At 45.1% G+C, this 20,197-nt stretch overlaps 1 protein-coding gene across 1 annotated transcript in view; it reads left to right on the forward strand.

Annotated features, from left to right (window-relative positions):
• Positions 1-6,861: 6,861 nt before the first annotated feature.
• cntn3b (contactin 3b) overlaps positions 6,862-20,197 on the forward strand; it is a 91,444-nt gene continuing 78,108 nt past the window's right edge. The window contains exon 1 of the mRNA XM_033966278.2: positions 6,862-7,219. The gene's annotated coding sequence lies outside the window, so the exon portion shown is untranslated. The remainder of the gene's footprint in view (positions 7,220-20,197) is intronic.

The raw sequence follows: 20,197 nt of genomic DNA on the forward strand, positions 1-20,197 counted from the left end.
GAACAAGTAACTCAATCAGATGTAAATGCAAGTTCAAAAGTGCAGAAGTGTTGCTCTTGACTGGTGAACAATCCAGCAAGAACTGACAGAACAGAAGCAGTATATATAGACGAACCTGGGCTGGTAAGCAAAACGAGAGGCTTGAAAACTGAGCTGGACTGGGGATAAACATGCAAACAGGTAGATCTGTGACAATTCCTGCTTAACCAGAAGTGCCACCACAAAGAAAGTACAGTTTAGCAGAATTTACAACAAAAGTGGGTGATGCAGAATAAGGTCAATACTATTTTGATTGACTATCTTAATTGCTACCGTTGCCGTAGGTTGACTTTTCATAATGCTTTTGTATATTTTATCAGGCATATAAAGTTGTCATTATATATTGCTTCTATAGTGACAAACATTAAAATTCAGCTGCACAAGACAAAGTAATATGACACATTCCCCAGTGGTTTCATATACAGCGTAAAGCAGGCTTTTTGTTTGCTTCTAGTGTTAATATCACCCTCACTCTTCACCTGCTGAATGGCTCCACTATAAAGTCTGCATCTCCTATACTCAACAATACCCACATTTTATTTTGCATCACCTGTCTAGAGCAAAGATGAAGGACAACGTGTTTGCAATGTGAAATAATCTAGTAAAGTCTAATCTAATAAAGTTAAAGTTGTGTATAGGAAAACATCTATAAAGAATCAACTCAGAATCATATATTTTCTTGTCTGAAGCTTCTTGACCTTTGACTCTCCTCACAAAATAGTTTCCCCTATTGGTTCTCTCCCCGCAGTCCGGACCAAAGGGGCACCAATAAAAGAGAGAACTATTTTGGCCAGTGGATGTTGTTCTCCGTGCTGTACATTTGGAGAACTGGCAGTAACAACAATCGAAATCGTGCTGTGTAAACTGGTAAGCCTCAAGCCTCAACAGCACTGGCTCCTCGCTCAGTCAAAGCTCGCTGACAGACTGCACAGCGCAACTCTGAGTTTCTGATAAAACTCCACTGTCTTATAACAGCACACTAAAATACACAGCCTTTTCAAATAATATTGTGCTTTCTCTAGTCTAATAATTGCATTACACAGTCCCACTAATACCTCACATCATGTTGCATCCATGGGTCTAGTCCATCTTTTTCATAAATATTTTTCCGGAATGCAATTTATTTTGATCATGCATAGTGGCAGAGCATTGAGTTCTTAGTCCCTCTCCAGACAGCCCAGGAAAAATTCTATACTATCCACAAAACTGTCACTGCTACATTTCCTGTTGGTCCAACTTACTAACCAAAATCGAGATTGGAATATATTACCTGTCTGTTTTTGTGTTGTGCTTTGGATGCTTCTGTCAAACTGTATATTTATGAAAGATACACACTATTTGTACACTCAGTTCTTTCTTTTTTTATGTATAGTACATAATGAATATGTTTAATGCAATTTCTACTGATGTATTTTGAAGGAGGAAATTTGCAAGTACTGGAAGGATTTCAAACCTGGACGGGATTACTTTATTATTATTATTTTTTTAACTTTTACTATTATTATTATTGTTTAATTTTGTTTTATATATACTTATTTTTATGTATTTTTTGTCTTTATTGTCTATGTATGATGATGATGGTGATGATTATTATTATTAATAATAATTTTACATTGTATTATTTCTATATGCTTACTTTTTATGTATTTTTTGTCTTGTGTATTTATTATTATTATTATTATTATTATTATTATTATTATTATTATTATTATTATTATGTATTTATTTATTTTTTCTCTTCTGTGTATATGCCCATTTGGGGTGGGGATGGGGGTAAAATGTAATCGGACTGTAACCTGTAAAGCTGCAGATGAGATCAATACTTGAAGTAAAAAAAATAGCTTGGGTCAATGCAGTATGTTTCACTATTATATGTGTGCACTGATACACTTCATGCTTTTGTGTGTCTGTGCGCCTTTGCTTGTCCAACACATATTTCTCCATGAGTGCACAATGAGTGAATATAGTTTAATTACCATCCCCATGTCCTGTGTTACACTGTGGATAACTAAAGTCATAGCTCCTCATTGCACATAATAGTTTCATAGCCTTATATCTTTACTCTACTGGCACAAATTGTATGTCTATCATTGTGTTCAATAGTTATTTATCCAGATTTTCATTGCATATTTCCTATTCTCCTGCTGTTTTTTAACTGGAATTTCCTCTTTGTCAAAAAAAAAAAGTTGAAATTTGAAACTATACTGTTATAATTGGTATCGAAGCAAAAAAGGGTTCACATTGCAAATATTTCCTCCTGTGCAGTGGAGATTAGTGGCGGTCATCTGTCTTTGGCTTTCAAGTTTATTTTATTTTGCATCTTTAAACCGACATATGGCCATATTTGAAACAGCATCTGATATCACTTCCAACTGCTGCAATGTGAGCAGTGAGGCTGGCTGCATTTACATTTACCCAGATGCAGTTATTCAAATACATATTATATACTCGTGGATTGGGGTCATGCTTGGCTTCTGTTTACAGTAAACATCTGTGCCGTAATGGAACACTATAAGGCTATGTTCGGAGGAGGCTAATAAAGAAGAATTTACTACACACGCATTTGCATTTGGCTGTGTTTTCTTTAGGTAATTGCTAATTGCATGCTGACTCTGTTACTTGTTTATTCTTAACCGCAAAAGTGGTTCAAGAAAAAATAAGCAATGTGCCAATCTGGCATTTTCAAGGAATTCTTTCAAACCCAGCTGGCAAAACATTTAATAAGAATCTTTTTCAGACATTCATGGGTGTTGACAGCTTCAGATTTCAAGTTCGTGATTAATTGGGGAGGGAAATGAGGGGTTTTGAGGTTTGTGGTTCAATTCTGTTATGGGACTTTGTGAAAATTGTGTTGTTTTTTTTTTTGGTTTTGAGAAACATTTAACAGTAAAATTGGTGCATTATTCCACCAGTTGTGATGAAAGGAGGTTGTAAAGCTAATGAAAACTAGCATGTTAACACTCATTTTCTCATTATCGGACAATCAAATCAATCAAAAAGGTGTAGACAGCACGTAGTAGACTTATTTTGACCTCAAGAACTGCTGAACTGGGGCTCAAGCACATGAGAACACACTGGGTGCAGAACCTTTAAGAAGCTGACGTTCTGCTATGATGATGAGTGCTCTGCTTCACATTTCTACACCATTTATCAAGCAAAATACAGCAGAAAGCAAAGAAATGTATAGTTAACTCTGCCTAGTTCCAAACAGAGGATCATCATCATAAAAAGTCTAGTTTATAGAGCACGCTCCATCTGCTCCATGTCTATCTCCCTCCTGTCTTATTTTCCATCTGTGCTCTACTTCTAGACCACTTCATATTTGCTACATAATCCACAGCTGGTAACCACTAATGACTGTGTAGATTGAGAGAATGATAAGTATCTCATTCATCGCACGTACACACACACACACCAACAAACATCGGTATCAGTGGAGGCAGGACACTCACTGAAGAAACTTCTTTGTCAAATAAAATTAAGTTTTAATGAACTGCTTCCCGGGTCTTTCTCATAAACATCTAACGCTGAGAAAATACAAACCCGGAACATCGAATTCCCGCAGAATCTGAGAGTAAAATCTGAGACCTTCTCTTGTTTGAGAGTGCTAATGATGGTGCGTCTAGATATCATCCATGATATGCAACAGCGCTTTAATCCAGGACCAAAGCCATACCTTCACTTTCATGTATACGACAACCTGTATAATGTTTATGGAGCCTATATGTTTGCACCACATGGGTCTTAGATGTATTACACAAGCAAAAATGACAGGATAATTCACACATTTATTCACAATATGTTGTGCACACATTCAATTAGATTATCTCGTAATTTCAGACGGAGGGCAGGGGTCTATATAACTCTACGGGGGATTCAGTTTCTGCAAAAAATATCCAAATTTATCCACAAAAGCTTTGCACATTTGTCATAGCAATGAAGGAGTAATGGCTTTCAACTGAGGAGATTCATGGCATTAGGGTTGAATACTGGCAAGTAATTCTGAAAAAATAAAAATGTTACTTTATTTCTGCAGATAAGAAGACATTAAACCATGAACTTTGGACAATACCATAGAATTCTGACCTGTCTTTCACTTTCGCTGGGTCCTTTATCCGTGTGGAATTTGCATGTTCTCTCCATGTTTGCGTAGGTTCCATCACGTTGCTCGGGTTTTCCCCTAAAACAAAAAAATATTTACAATACGGCCAAGAATCCAGGAAATCATATTGTAGGATTTTTTATGAATTAATTGGTAACTCCCTCGGTAAAATAAGTATTTCACCTACAAACAAGCAAGATTTCTGGCTCTCACCGACCTGTAACTTCTTTAAGAGGTTCCTCTGTCCTCCACTCGTTACCTGTATTAACGGCACTTGTTTGAACTCGTTATCAGTATAAAAGACACCTGTCCACAACCTTAAACAGTCAGACTGAAAACTCCACTATGGCCAAGACCAAAGAGCTGTCAAAGGACACCACAAACAAAACTGTAGACCTGCACCAAGCTGGGAAGACTGAATCTGCAATAGGTAAGCAGCTCGGTGTGAAGAAATCCACTTTGGGAGCAATTATTAGAAAATGGAAAACATACATGACCATTGATAATCTCCCCCGATCTGGAGAGAGGGAGATTATGAGTGGGGTCAAAATTATCACAAGAACGGTGAGCAAAAATCCCACAATCACACGGGGGGACCCAGGCTACCATCAATAACACGCTACGCTGCCAGGGACTCAAATCCTGCAGTGCCAGATGTGTCCCCCTGCTTAAGCCTGTACATGTCCAGGCCCGTCTGAAGTTTGTTAAAGAGCATTTGGATGATCCAGAAGAGGACTGGGAGAAGTTGTCGTGTTCGGAGGAGAAAGATTGCTGAGTTGCATCCAAAGAACTCCATACCTACTGTGAAGCATGAGGGTGGAAACATCATGCTTTGGGTATGTTTTGGGGGTTTTTTTTTTTAGTTTTTTTCTGTAAAGGGACCAGGACGACTAATCTGTGTAAAGGAAAGAATGAATTGGGCCTCCTTCCCTCAACAAGAACACTGAAGATAAAACATGGCTGCCGTTTTTTTACATTATACCATAGCGTAAAACTCGAATAGTTAAGTGAGTTTATACAATAAGTGTCCCACAGTGAGGTAAGTCAGAATATAATGTCCCTCAGTCAGAAAAATGACTTTTGGCAGTGCCTGCAAAACCCAACTGAGGAGACCTGCTCTAAAATTGATGAGATGCTGTGGATGCAAAAGTGCCACCCTCTTCCTCATTTGACTGCATGGGTTGTAGCTAATGCAGCTCGTCATCTTCAGTGGCCCTGTGCGTGATAAGCTCATATCTCCACTGACCTTCATCTGTCATTTTAGTCCGCACAACTCCCTCACCGGCACCTCCATCGCCCGTAACAACCTGCACAACCTTAATTAATAGAGTTTCAACCCATCTGTATGTTCTATCAGTCATTCCGAAAAGCCCTTCTCCTGCACCCACAAACATTAAATATTCATATCTCCTTTGTACCAGATAAAACTAACACCAATTACGCACGAGGAGATAGGCAGATTTATATAGCCTGATGAGTGACAGTTGGTAAAACACAGGGCTGTCACAAATCGTCCATGCCTTTATAGCTATTTTTAATTTATTTTTTAACAGTACAATGCTTCTTTCAAGGCTTCCCTAAACTTGAAAGAGAATAGATGGCGCGTCAGTTTTCAACAAGATCTATCTGCTTAGAACAAAAAGTGACAATGGCCCCTTGACAACATGAGACCTCCAAACTGCTGGTGTGCATCGCGCTGACAATTCAACACTTTCACACTTTTATTGTATCAACAGCTTTTTGTCAAATAAAGAAATAACTGTTAATCAAACCAGCAATTATAAAGATGTTTGTTTTTTAATATTAAAAAATGGATGCTAAAAACTCTGAGAGACACAAAATCTACAATGGTACAATTCCCAGTATCATTTTCTCCAGCAAATACACAAAATAGTTTTAAAACATAAGCTTCCAGGGTGGTTGCAGTTCAGATAGAATAGAGAACATGGTTGTGCACTTTTCCAAACTGCATTGTGTTTTGCAGGACCAGCGATTTACAATAAGTTCAGTTTTTGTGTTTTGTTTGTGGATATAGTTAAAAAAGTGAAAAATAGACCACACGAAGAATCATGGGTCACTTTTTGTGAGGTGGAAAGTGAGCTGAGAAACCTGCTCTGTCTGTGTCTCTGTAATCCTGCAGTGTCCAGGTGTGATCCACAGTAAAAGAACAAGGTAAATGTGTCAACTGGACAAAAAGACAAAGACAAAAACAAAACACAACAACAAACAAACAGACAATCAACTGTATGTTAACAGTCAACTGTATGCTACAGAAATGCAGTGTCCTCCTGTTAAAAGTGCAGTTTTACTTTTGAGAATATAACATTACACCAAGCTCACGCAGAACCAAATACTTCAAATAAATAGGCTATGTATCCAATAATAACTTCATTCTGTTAAATCTTTTCCATATTTCCGCAAAAGTTTCAACGTGACGCACGCACATACATGATATGTGATGAAAAGCTGAGTGCGTAGTGCGCACACAGTGTATAGTGCGCACAGTGTATAGTGCGCACAGCACATTGTGCGCAAAGTGCAGGGTGCACACACAGTGCATTGTGCACACACAGTACACTGTGCGCACAGTGCATTGTGCACACACAGTACACTGTGCGCACAGTGCAGGTGTCTATAGGCTGCTGCTGGTGCATTACACTGTGCGCGCACACGTCACCAGTGGGCGCTTGTGCCTTCGCTCCTCTGCCTCGTTCTGCAGCGCACAAAGAGCCCAGCAGCGGAGGGATGTGCACTATGTGACTCTCCTCTCTCTCCCGCTCCTTTTCCACATCCTCTGCTTCTCTTTTGGCCGCATCTCCTGGACTGTACAACAGGACGAGGTCGTGGAGCATCGTGTTTCTCCAACTGCGCGACAGTGGGATTTATTCGCCGAGGTTTAACCCGTTTTGCACTTCTAGAATCACGGAAAAGACAAAGTAAAGAAGTGGATTGCGCTGAGCTCTCCCTCGTGGTGCTGGAGATGATTTCTGGACACTAGCTGCAGTGGAAACACGTCTCATTCATAGAAGGATTACACTCAAGGCAATTTCATGAAGAGGAAAAAACTGAACGAAACAAGTAAGTCCTAAACCAACACTTTGGATGATTCACTCCATCCTCCATGCACCATTCTGCTAAACTTTCGCTTCATCCAGGGGGGAATATTAATTGCACACTGCACCGTTAAACCCAGTGTCTTTTTCTAAACTGTGAGAATAAAACAGATTAAATATTATATCTGCCTCTTATATGTGACGAGATGAGCACATGTGACCGATTTAATCACGAAAAATGAGCAGGAAAATATAGTCAAGATTAATTTAACACTCACGTTTATTCTTATTGTTTTTTTCTCTTTTTTTTCCTGTGGGGATGTGGGTTATGGCACAACCTGATTCATGCGGAACACTTTAATTCCATTTGTCCAAACAGAAATGCGCAAAAGTTACTCTAATTTGCAGGATGTAGTAACCTATTAGGATGATTCAGTGCACTGCCCTGTGGAGAGGATGTGCGTATTTGCCCGTGGTCCTTGTTAAAACGAGCAGAGAGTGCAGTGTTGCCTGCGACCGACGCTGCCACTGCTGCTGATGACTGCGATTCACAAACGCTTTAGATAGTCCTAGTGGGATTTCTACTGTTGGGGCTCATTTCCCTCTCATCTAGGGCTAACTCCATATGGTGCCTCTCTGCGCAATCACACAGAGGGAGAAAGAAAGATGGATAGAATGAGAAAGAGTAAGTACTTTGGGAAGTTGTGCCTATTTGAATATTGTAGCTGCTCAATTAGTATTTGCATTTCTATCCCAGACTCTTTGGAGACATAGAAAAAACATTGAAAAAACAAAAAAACTGGCCCATCTTCAAAGCAGCACCATAGTCAGTTGGGATTGTCTCACTTTCTCTTCTAGTCATGTTTATTTATAGCCTCCTTGCACATTTTTTTTGTTGAAGGAAACAAGGAGTAGCCAAATGAGAGGTGAAGTGTCTTTGAAGCGCGGGGAACATTATAAAACAGGCGATATCCTCCAGCTTGGATGAGTTTGTGTGGAGCACCATTTGCTTTGAACACGCCTTTGATTGAACCCTAGTGGCAATTACTGTGCGTATAGACAGTCTCGATTTTGAACTCGCCGGAGAAATGGATTGAGAAAGCGTGGAGAAGCTGCGTCTCCAGTCTCCAGTCTCCAGTCCTGCACATCATCCTCATCCTCTTGACCTCTAGGCGAAGCGTCTGGAGGCTGGGAGCGTCTCCGGAGGGCAAAGCGTCTGGATGTTGATAGGAGTCTCGCTGGCCCCTCTGTTTCTTTAAGTGCACTCACTCTTTTTGCCCCATTTTAAAGATGCAGAGATGCACGTCGGTCGTTCTTGTGGGGATTTACGTTTATGGAGGTTGAAAAATACACAAAAGCCCAGACCAGATGTGGCAGGGATCAGCTGTTCTCCTGCCTGAAAATTTTTCACATTTGAGCTGCTTTAATGTATCAAACAAACATGATGGTAGTTGTAATTGTGGTGCCAATATAATAAAAGTTATGTATAATATAAGTAAGGCTTTAAATCTTTATGGAGACAAGCGCCATTAGGTCAAGTTAGTCACATCTATGGAGAGGTGAGCCTGCTGACAGTATTTATGCACCTATGTTCAATTTAAAGCAATAAAACACTAGTAAATGGGATAAAAAGAATAAAGAAAGATAGATTTGTTTAATGCCTGACTGTAAAATATTGCAGGACTGGTCTGGATTTAAATTAATATGACATTGTATTTTTGTGTGGTCTAAAGTAAAAATAACAAAGCAAAACAAAGATCGTTCAGAAACAAATAATATTCACTCAAAGCCACAGTAACCTGGTTATTAGAGGTGTCAGAAACACATATCTCAGTTTAATCAGTGCTTCCCGGCTCTCTGGGGCGCAGGCGTGATAAAGACTGACTTTTATGTCGGAAATATCAGCTGCTCGAATGAAAAGCATTTTGAATTTATCACATCATACGGTCTGGCTGTTTATCATATTTCCCTATGCAATATCTGTTCAGTCTTATCCATACAACATGCCACTCACACCCGGGGAGTGGATGCTTTTATTATATTTCCACTGATATTGAAAAAAATGTGATGTTTGAGCAGCTATTTCATGAATGTTAAAGTCATAGCTGCTGGAATTGACTTAAGTGAGTGTCTATATGTGTGTGCGCTGTGGGGATTACATAACAGTTTATTTCATCCCGTGACGGACAACGCGTCAGTTGGAGATATTTTTATTCGGCTTGAAACTGTTATTGGCACCTGAATTTTCTATATTCTTATGATCCTGCCTAATCACTGTATAAATAAGAACCTGCATTAGACACGACTAAAGCCATAAACCTGCTCGGGCTCTACAACAATGCAAAACTGAAGCACAGTCACTTCCCGTGTTAGTGCTTTATCAAAAACATATTTGTGTGCACTGCAGTGTTAGACTTTGGAATGTGGCCAGTGGCTCCATTATAATATTAATCTTATCTGTGCTGTGCCCATGTGTGTCACCAGCGCACGTGCGTATACACTTTGGATGTATTGTGTTAATTTAATGACCAGTCTTGCACCAAGTATCCAGTTTACATTAGCAGGACAGTCTACTTTATGCTAAACGTAAAGGTGCACTTGTTTTCATGGAGATGCTTGGGATGTTCTATAGTATGACATTAAACTCATCTACATACAACCATGTGACGCCATCAGGACAATTTTCAAGTCAGATTGGTGAAGAACAGTGGCGGAGATGGACTTTTACGTGAGGGTTGGCCAGGGGGTGTCAAAGTTTGAACAAAATGAACAAGCTGTCGTTCATTATCGTTCTTATAAGCCATTTAATCACACAGGAAATCACTGGTTAATTCAGTTTTTGTCAGTCTTTACAATGTTTTAAAGATAGTATTTTGTAGTGACCATGGCATTTACGGTGCGTATTCCCGCGCTGTGGGGTTCTCGGGTCTTCCTTCAGGAGATTTAGCTAAAACAGGTATAATTTCATGTATTTTGGTTGGTTTTCAGGATGAATTACCATGCATTTGACCTAATATGCTGTTATTTGCCAGCTAGTATTTGCATAATCACTAGTGCCCAGTACAAGTATATAATTGTCGTAACGGTGCGGATAGGACCAAAGGATGCAGACCAGAGCAGTTTTAACAGTGTTTATTTACAGCGGTGAAAATGCAGTCTTTAAACAGGTCACAAGAGCAGGTACAGGAACCGGGGAGCGGGAGACGGGTCAGGCGGGTGCGGTGCAGGTAGAGGCGGGCAGGACAGGACCAGGACGGGGATAGAAGCAGGTGCGGTACCAGGGCAGGCGGATCAGACGAAGACCAGAGCGGGGAGCGGGTGACAAACCAGAGACCAGGACCGGACAGGAGACGAGACGAGCAGGAGACGAGACGAGCAGGAGACGAGACGAGCAGGAGACGAGACGAGCAGGAGACAAGACGAGCTGGAAGCGATACCGGGACTGGAACGTGGCGGCAGGAGCTGGGCGAGTAGAGGCAGGAATCTGGAGGGTGCATAAATCCAAATGAGCATTTGCCGGAAAGTACCATATAACAAAGCTTAGCAAGAAACATTCACGTTTTACACGCGGACGGTCTGGCACCGAGTGTAGACTGCCAAGCCTTCTTGTACTCAGCAGCAGGTGGTGGTGATTAGGCTGATGCACCCCAGGTGTGCACGGGAGGAGTCAGGCACTCCACCCAGCTCCAGACACACAGGTAGGGGAGGGGGAGAGAGCACGGGAGGACAGGGAAACTGACATCATGACAGTACCCCCCCCCTAAGGTCCACCTCCTGGTGGACCCCCAGGCTTGTCAGGATGAGCGCGGTGGAAGTCTCTCACCATGTCGGGGTCCAGAATGCGTGCCCTGGGCACCCAGGATCGCTCCTCCGGACCGTAACCCTCCCAATCGACGAGGTACTGGAGGCCCCTACCACGGCGACGAACGTCAATCAGGCGGCGGACGGTGAACGCCGGGTGGCCGTCAATGACTCGGGCGGGCGGTGGGGGATCGGCCGGAGGGCACAGGTCGCTGGTCCGGACTGGTTTAACCTGGGAGACGTGAAAGGTCGGATGAATCCGGAGAGACGGGGGTAACTGGAGGCGCACCGCCGATGGATTTATGATCCTCATGATCTTAAACGGTCCCAGGAATCGGGGGGACAGCTTACGGGAGTCCGTCTTCAGCGGGACCGTCTTGGCGGAGAGCCAAACCATCTGGCCAGGTTGGTATACGGGCGCCGGGACACGGTGGCGATCGGCCGTCGCCTTAGTGCGCGCTCCAGCCCGAAGAAGGGCCGCCCTGGCCTTCTTCCAGATCCGGCGACAGCGCTGGAGATGGCGCTGAACAGACGGGACGGCGAGGTCCCTCTCCTCCGTGGGAAAGAGAGGGGGTTGATATCCCAGCGATGCCTCGAAGGGGGACATACCAGTGGCGGAACTCACGAGGGAGTTGTGAGCATACTCTATCCAGGGCAGGTGAGTACTCCAGGTCGCGGGGTTGGCGGAGGCTGTGCACCGTAGGGCCGACTCCAGGTCTTGGTTGGCCCGCTCCGTCTGCCCATTAGATTGTGGATGGAACCCGGACGTGAGGCTAACCGTGGCCCCCAAACCGTTGCAGAAAGACCGCCATACCTGAGAGGTGAATTGGGTCCCTCTGTCGGACACGATGTCCACCGGGATGCCGTGGAGTCGGAAGACATGACTGGTCAGCTGGTCGGCAGTTTCTTTGGCTGTGGGGAGCTTAGGCAGGGCAACGAAATGGGCGGCCTTGGAGAAGCGGTCCACAATGGTGAGAACCACCGTGTTCCCCTGGGAAGGGGGAAGGCCCGTCACGAAGTCCAAGGCGATGTGGGACCAAGGGCGACGAGGAACTGGGAGAGGATGCAAGAGACCAGAAGGGGGTGAGTGGGAGGCCTTGGCCCGAGCACATACCTGGCAGGCGGCGACATAAGCCCGGGTGTCTGTGTCCATCGTGGGCCACCAGAAGCGTCTCCTGAGGAGGGAGAGAGAGCGACCGGCACCAGGATGGCAGGCGAAACGGGAGGCATGGACCCACTGGAGCACCTGAGACCGGACAGAATCGGGAACAAACAGTTTACCTGGAGGGCCGTTACCTGGGTCGGGGTCGTTGGTCTGGGCCTCTCGAACGGTGTCCTCGATATCCCAATGGACCGCGGCCACCACACACGAGGAGGGAATAATTGTTTCTGCGGTGACCGGGCTATCCTCCAGGGCGAACTGGCGGGAGAGGGCATCGGGTTTGACGTTCCGAGATCCGGGGCGGTAGGTGAGGAGAAAGTTGAAGCGGCTGAAGAAGAGGGACCAACGAGCTTGACGGGGATTGAGGCGCCTGGCGGACTGGATGTACTCCAAGTTTTTATGGTCGGTCCAGACGATGAATGGTTGCTCCGCCCCTTCGAGCCAGTGGCGCCACTCCTCCAAGGCCAGCTTTACGGCAAGGAGCTCCCGATCCCCCACGTCATAATTGACCTCGGCCGAGGACAATCGCCGGGAAAAGAAGGCGCAGGGACAGAGGCGGTTGTGGGGGTCGAACCTCTGCGAAAGCACGGCCCCCACTCCCGAGTCGGAGGCGTCGACCTCCACGATGAATTGCCGTGAAGGGTCGGGCTGGTGCAGGATGGGAGCGGAGGTAAATAGTCTCTTAAGCTTCTCGAAGGCTGTCTGCGCCTCAGGAGACCAGGCAAACGGCAAAGCAGGAGAGGTGAGTTTAGTTAAGGGCGAGATAACCCTACTAAAATCCCGGATGAAACGTCTATAAAAATTGGCAAAGCCGATAAATCTCTGGAGCTGTCTCCGGCTGGTAGGAACGGGCCACTCAGTGACAGCCTGGATCTTTTCAGGGTCAGCTCTTACTTGGCCCCGCCCCACAATGAAGCCCAAAAAGCTGACCTCCTCTGCGTGAAACTCGCATTTCTCAGCTTTCACGAACAGTTTATTCTCGAGGAGGCGCTGGAGAACCTGGCGAACGTGCTGATGATGCTCCTGGGGGGACCGCGAGAAAATCAAGATGTCATCCAAGTAAACAAAGACGAATCGGTTAAGGAAATCACGGAGCACATCGTTGATGAGGGCTTGGAATACGGCAGGGGCGTTGGTGAGACCGAAGGGCATAACCAAGTATTCGAAATGTCCCAGGGGTGTCTTGAAGGCCGTCTTCCATTCGTCTCCCTCCCTGATGCGCACCAGGTGGTACGCATTCCGCAAATCCAACTTTGAGAAGATGGTCGCACCGTGGAGGGGCGTAAATGCCGAGTCCAGTAAGGGAAGCGGGTATTTATTCTTTACAGTTATATTGTTCAGACCCCGGTAATCAATGCAAGGCCGCAGGGATTTGTCCTTCTTAGCCACAAAGAAGAACCCCGCTCCCACGGGTGAAGTGGACGGGCGGATGATTCCGGCAGCCAGGGACCCACGGATATAGTCCTCCATTGACTCGCGTTCAGGTTTAGACAGGTTATATAGCCTGCTAGATGGTAGTGGGGCACCCGGCAGGAGGTCAATGGCGCAGTCATATGGACGGTGGGGCGGTAAAGAGAGGGCCTTGCTCTTGCTAAAAACCTCCCCCAGGTCGTGATATTCAGCAGGCACCGAGGACAGATTGGGGGTGTCTGGGGACGGATCAGCGACAGGAACGGACCTCCCGGCCGGAGGGAGGGCGGACCGAAGGCACTTGGCGTGGCAATCGGGACTCCAGCCCGAAACTCCGCCCCTGGCCCAATCGAAAACAGGGTTGTGGGCGCGTAGCCAGGGGTAACCAAGGACCAGAGGAGAAGCGGAGGAGGACAGGACATGAAACTGACGGTTCTCTTGGTGGTTGCCGGACAGAATCACGGTGACAGGTTCTGTGATGTGAGTGATGTGCCCCAGAAAACGTCCATTGAGCCCCTGGGCATTTAAGGGGCGTTCGAGGGGCTCCAGGTAGACCCCGAGCTGCTCCGCGACTTGGGCATCAATAAAGTCCCTCTCAGCCCCGGAGTCGATAAGGGCGGAAACGCATAAGGTCTCTGTGCGAACGCACAGGGTGGCGCTGAGCCGCAGTCTATTAGAAGAGTCCAGGATGTGTTGCTCGCCCACCAGTACTCCCAGTGCTACTGGTGGGCCCCCTCTTTTGGCCGAACTGGGCAAGTGACCACATAATGTCCGCGCTCACCGCAGTAGAGGCAAGCCCCGGCCAGACGACGCCTCCGTTGACGCTCCTCGGCCGACACAAGGGTCCTGTCGAGTTGCATGGGCTCATCCGGCGGGGGCGGGGCAGCGCGTGGCTCCGGCGGGACCGGTGACCGGCGTCTCTCTCGGCGACGAGCCCGTAGGCGGTTGTCTATACGGTGAGTGAGGGAGATGAGGGTCCGCAGGTCGGGGGGTTCGTCCCGGGAAACCAATTCATCTTTCAAAGTCTCGTTCAGGCCCCGCACAAACACAGCCCGCAGCGCGCTGTCCGTCCAGTCCAGCTCCGCCGCATGTGTCCAGAATTCAATGGAATAATCCGCTACCGTCCTGGAGCCCTGGCTGAGAGTCAATAACCGGGAGGCAGCATTGTCCTGGTAGTGCGGGTGGTCAAACACCAGCTTAAACGTGGACACAAATTCATTAAAATCCAGGCTATCCACAGACGTCTTCATTAGGCGCGCCTCTGCCCACTGGAGAGCTCTGCCCCGGAGTAATCCACATATATATCGGATCTTGGTGGCCCCCGAGCTGAAACGAGAAGGGCATTGCTGGAACATGAACTCGCACTGGAACAGGAATCCGCGACAGAGGTGAGGTTGTCCAGCATACGGCTCCGGATCCGTGCCTCTCGGCTCCGGGAGGCGTGGCGGCGCTCCGGCTGCAGCAGGCGGGGTGACGAGGAGCGCGGCCACCTGGTGGTTAAGCTGTGCCACCTGCTGGGACAATGTCTGATTTAGCTCCAATAGAGTCCGAATGGATTGTTCATGCTGACCCAGCACCGCCTCGGGGTGAGAGTGCGTGAGGCGGCGCGTCTGGTCCGGATCTGAGCCTGCTTGGTCCATAGTGGCCAGACCGTTCTGTCGTAACGGTGCGGATAGGACCAAAGGATGCAGACCAGAGCAGTTTTAACAGTGTTTATTTACAGCGGTGAAAATGCAGTCTTTAAACAGGTCACAAGAGCAGGTACAGGAACCGGGGAGCGGGAGACGGGTCAGGCGGGTGCGGTGCAGGTAGAGGCGGGCAGGACAGGACCAGGACGGGGATAGAAGCAGGTGCGGTACCAGGGCAGGCGGATCAGACGAAGACCAGAGCGGGGAGCGGGTGACAAACCAGAGACCAGGACCGGACAGGAGACGAGACGAGCAGGAGACGAGACGAGCAGGAGACGAGACGAGCAGGAGACGAGACGAGCAGGAGACAAGACGAGCTGGAAGCGATACCGGGACTGGAACGTGGCGGCAGGAGCTGGGCGAGTAGAGGCAGGAATCTGGAGGGTGCATAAATCCAAATGAGCATTTGCCGGAAAGTACCATATAACAAAGCTTAGCAAGAAACATTCACGTTTTACACGCGGACGGTCTGGCACCGAGTGTAGACTGCCAAGCCTTCTTGTACTCAGCAGCAGGTGGTGGTGATTAGGCTGATGCACCCCAGGTGTGCACGGGAGGAGTCAGGCACTCCACCCAGCTCCAGACACACAGGTAGGGGAGGGGGAGAGAGCACGGGAGGACAGGGAAACTGACATCATGACAATAATGTAGTTTTGTGCTCATGTTATGATCAGCAAATATCTACAAACAATATCCCTCCATTTCTTATGATGCAATTTAGTTTTAACATCAGCTACACAATCTGTTTTGCATGCCCCCAAAACCTCTGTGTCTATTTTGGACCTTCACTCACAGTTTGAGAATGCCTGTTCTTACCCAGCTGTCACCTGCACTTGAACTGCTTGAATAGTCGCCTTGTTGAAATGTTTTAGTGCTATAATGCTAACAGTAATATTACATACACAGCGCTGGAGTCAGGTGCCAGTGCTCCAATAAACAGCACACAATTACTACAGTATGTGCCAAATACAACTGCGCTGTGCCCGTTTAATCAGCCGACTGGATACTGGACTCCAGGTCTGACCTACGCCACCAGCTCTAAGGCCAGTGACCACAATACTGTCCACAAACCTCCACTCTGATCAAAGCTGGCGTGCGCATAATGGGGGAATAGAAAGGCGCACAATTTGACAGAATAGTTCAACCCCAAACAAGCCTAATGTTTCCTTCTGTCACTCAAAGCGTAGGGTAAACGCTAAAGTAACCACTCAAAACGAAACGAACATTAAAAATCCCAGCTGTAAAACTCACAAGTTACAATAATGGCACAAATGCAAAAGCCGGTGACATAAGCATCATATAAAGAAAGACTCACCTCATTGTTCACTATCCCCTGTCCTGCTGTCATCGTGGATAAATTCACGTTGACGTCCTGTCCGTATTGTATTATCCTATGCTTGTTACGTTTGTCTCTCCTTATAAAGCCAAACCACTCTTTTGACATTGATTCATTTGATCCTCAATAGACAGTCCGACTTCCTCACTCTGCTTCACTTAATTTACATTTCAAAAGGAGAAAACAAAACTCTCGTCCTCTGTCTCCTACTGTAATAGCTCGTGTTGTTTTGTTGCACTTAGGAAACACATGTTCTGGGGCTGTAAGAGAACGCTTTCATGGACATTTGGAAGTTGGAGCTTGGAGTTTTCGATCGCAAATGTTCAGCAAAGTTCTTTATAAAATGTTTTAATGGTCAGTGTCTCTAGTTGGGGCGTTTATAGAGATGACACTGACCAACCTGACTACACCTTTGGCTCTGCTACTGGTGGAGAAGCAACCGAATTCACTGTTTTTCAATGCAATAAATACTGTAATTGAATAAATACAAGGTAAAACAATAACATCTCCATGAAGACACGCAGTTGAGCTCTCCACCACAAATTTATAAAGTGCAGTTTTGAATCATCTATCATATTTTCTGCTCTTTTTTATGTTTTTTTCATGCTTTTTCCATCAGTTATATGTAATAAACAAGGGTTAAAGACAATACATTTGCCGGCACTGAGCATCTGCGCATATTCAGATTGAGTTATTCCTTGGTGGTGAATTGTCAGTCTCTTCGCTTCTCGCACACACTAGAAGATAGCTGCCATAAAGACAATAACACAGTAGAATTGACCGTGACCCGCGCCTTCTGAATACATAATCATCGCGCTACCGCTGTCCCGTTTCGATAACATTCTCCCATCTGCACGAGGACATGTGCGGACACCCGTGTGAATCCACCTGGCTTGCATGTCCACACTTATATTAGATTTTGCAATTACTGTGCCCTCAGAGGGGAAATAGAGGCATTTAACCACATCTCCAATCAATTATATGCCAAACAACGATGGCGCTAACCAAGAAGCCATCTCATTTAGCATGGGGCGCGTTTAGCTGACGACTCCCATTAGCCACAGTGGAGGTGAGAGCGTGATGCCTCATTACATTTGGCACAGCAATCTCTCGCTGGTCGTCTCGCCAGGAAAAAGCCCAGAAGGAAACTGCCACCTTTACCTTCAGAGGCTGGAGAATTTAAGTTTTTCAGTTGGTTTAGCTGTGGCTTCAACATGAGTGGTTTAAAATTGACTTGCTGGGATGTATAGAAATGTAATAGAATTGCTCTGTAAAAAGGACTGATTATAGTTGGATCCAAGGGGCGCTACTAGAAGCTATATAGCGCTTCTCAAACTGTGGAATGTTGGCTTATCCCGTGTTCCTCCTCCTCTGTTATTCATCACTTATATTACTCAGATAATCATCTTTACTTACATCCAGTTCAGTCAAAATTTTGTAAGAATATCTCAGCGTATTTCAGTCTCAGTTGTAGGATTTGGTTTAGCGCAAATCTATTCTTGAATCAAATCAAAGCAGGTACAATATTAGGGCTGGGCAATTTGACAGTACAAATCTAATCTCTGTGACCATCTGCTATTGCCGTATTGTTATTCAGTAATTCTCTGTTTAATACAGCGCTAAAGCTCAAACTGTTGCACATTTGCGACAACGGCTCGTCCTATTTATTTGATCATATGAGCGTTTATATTTACCATTATTACCATTGTGTTGGTTGTTTTCGCTGAAGTTTCGAATGTGTATTTTGTTCACTGACAAGGCATGAAAACGTATTCTGATTCCACTGGCCAGCGTCTATCTTCTTAACTGATTGACAGGTGGATTTAACCAATCACAGCCCTTAAATCATGATCTAAGCTCTGTAAAAACATGATATTCATTTTCACAGATATCGCTCACTCCTTCACTGGTTTGTTTATTGGGGGAAAAAATGCTTGAAAACCAAATTATTCCAACTTTTCTAAGAAGGAATGACAGGGATAATATCTACAAAGTCAACCTGGGATATAGCATAGCCCTGTATCCAACCTGTGTGTTCCCAATTTGCCTTTTCAGACAAAAGCTTTTACCCTCTAATCAGCACCAACCTGCCGTATGTAGGTGGAGGTTAGAGATTTGGTTGGTAATGTTAACGTCACCATCTATTGCAGGATCCGATGCCAGCTCTTTTTGTGAACTGAATTATGTTCAGGTGCATGTTCAAAGATGCAAATACGTTTATTTCTGTCTCCAAATCAACGGCAGGCGCACCTCTCTGAGAGTTTGAAATGACAAAAAATGGCCTTTTCACTGAGTATGCAAATGTGTGAGTGGTGGAAGGGAAGGCTGTTGAAATATGGGTAAAGACAGCTAAAGATTTAGACATTACACTGTATTGCGTTTGTCTGCAACTCTAACCTGACAATATATCACAGATTGGGCCGATGTGCCAATAAGATGAAATTAGTCTAGGATACAATTTTGGTTATATCATCATTCCTATATCTTTATAATGTTTTATTTTATTTTTTATTTTTTGTTTGTTTGTTTTAGTTTTTAACTAAAGCCTCTAAAAGATCACAATTAAGAGGTTGAAAATATATGTATATATTATTATTATTAATAATATAATTTTGCAATGGTTGTTTTGGAGATTTAGTCTTTAGTAAAAATAAAAAGACTGCAAAATAGTTCACTAAAAACTGTAATCTTTCAAATACATTTACTGATGCACTGCTATATTTTCATCTCAATATTGTCATTGGGAAAACATAAATAAATACATAAATAGATTGAAAAAAAATGAGATACAGATGAACTATGGTCATGAGCTCTGGGTAATGACCAAAATCCGAAAGATCGCGGATTCAAGCGGCCAAAATTAGTTTCCTCCGCAGAGTGGCTGGGCGCTCCCTTAGAGATAGGGTGAGGAGCTCGGTCACACGGGAGGAGCTCAGAGTAGAGCCTCTGCTCCTCCATGTCGAGAGGAGCCAGTTGAGGTGGCTCAGGCATCTGTTCCAGATGCCTCCTGGACGCCTCCCTAGAAAGGTGTTCCAGGCATGTCCCACCAGGAGGAGGCCCTGGGGAAGACCCAGGACACGCTGGTCTCTCGTTTATCGTGGGGGTTATGTTCTGAAAATAACCCACAATAGGTGAAATCTGTGAAGTAGTCAACTTTATTTTTTACAATTATTCTACATGTTTTTGGCTGTAAAACCCCTCACCACGCACTTTATACACTTTTCTCAGACAGGCATTAACATTTTCTCACCTTTCTCTCTTGTTTAATTAATTAATAGTGACTCACGCATATTTCACACTTCCTCTGACAATGTCTCTTCGTCCTGGTGTTGTAGTGTCGATCGAACATTTGTCTGAACACATTCTGTACTGTACAGGAGACACGGCACAGAGGAGACTGATGGACAATGGTCTACAGTCCAACAGTCAATCAGGACGCAGAACAGATTGAACAGATGCTGTAAAAAAGCATGTAAAATTGCACTAAAAAAATCTGTGAAACAGCAAGACCGCAAAAGGTGAACCGCGATAAAGCGAGGAACAACTGTATTGGGTAAATACACCTGCCACAGAGAGTTGTTGAGAGTGCGAGGGAGAAAATGTCTT

This window comes from Periophthalmus magnuspinnatus, chromosome 5 (assembly GCF_009829125.3).
Source record: "Periophthalmus magnuspinnatus isolate fPerMag1 chromosome 5, fPerMag1.2.pri, whole genome shotgun sequence".
Classification (NCBI taxonomy): Eukaryota; Metazoa; Chordata; class Actinopteri; order Gobiiformes; family Gobiidae; genus Periophthalmus; species Periophthalmus magnuspinnatus.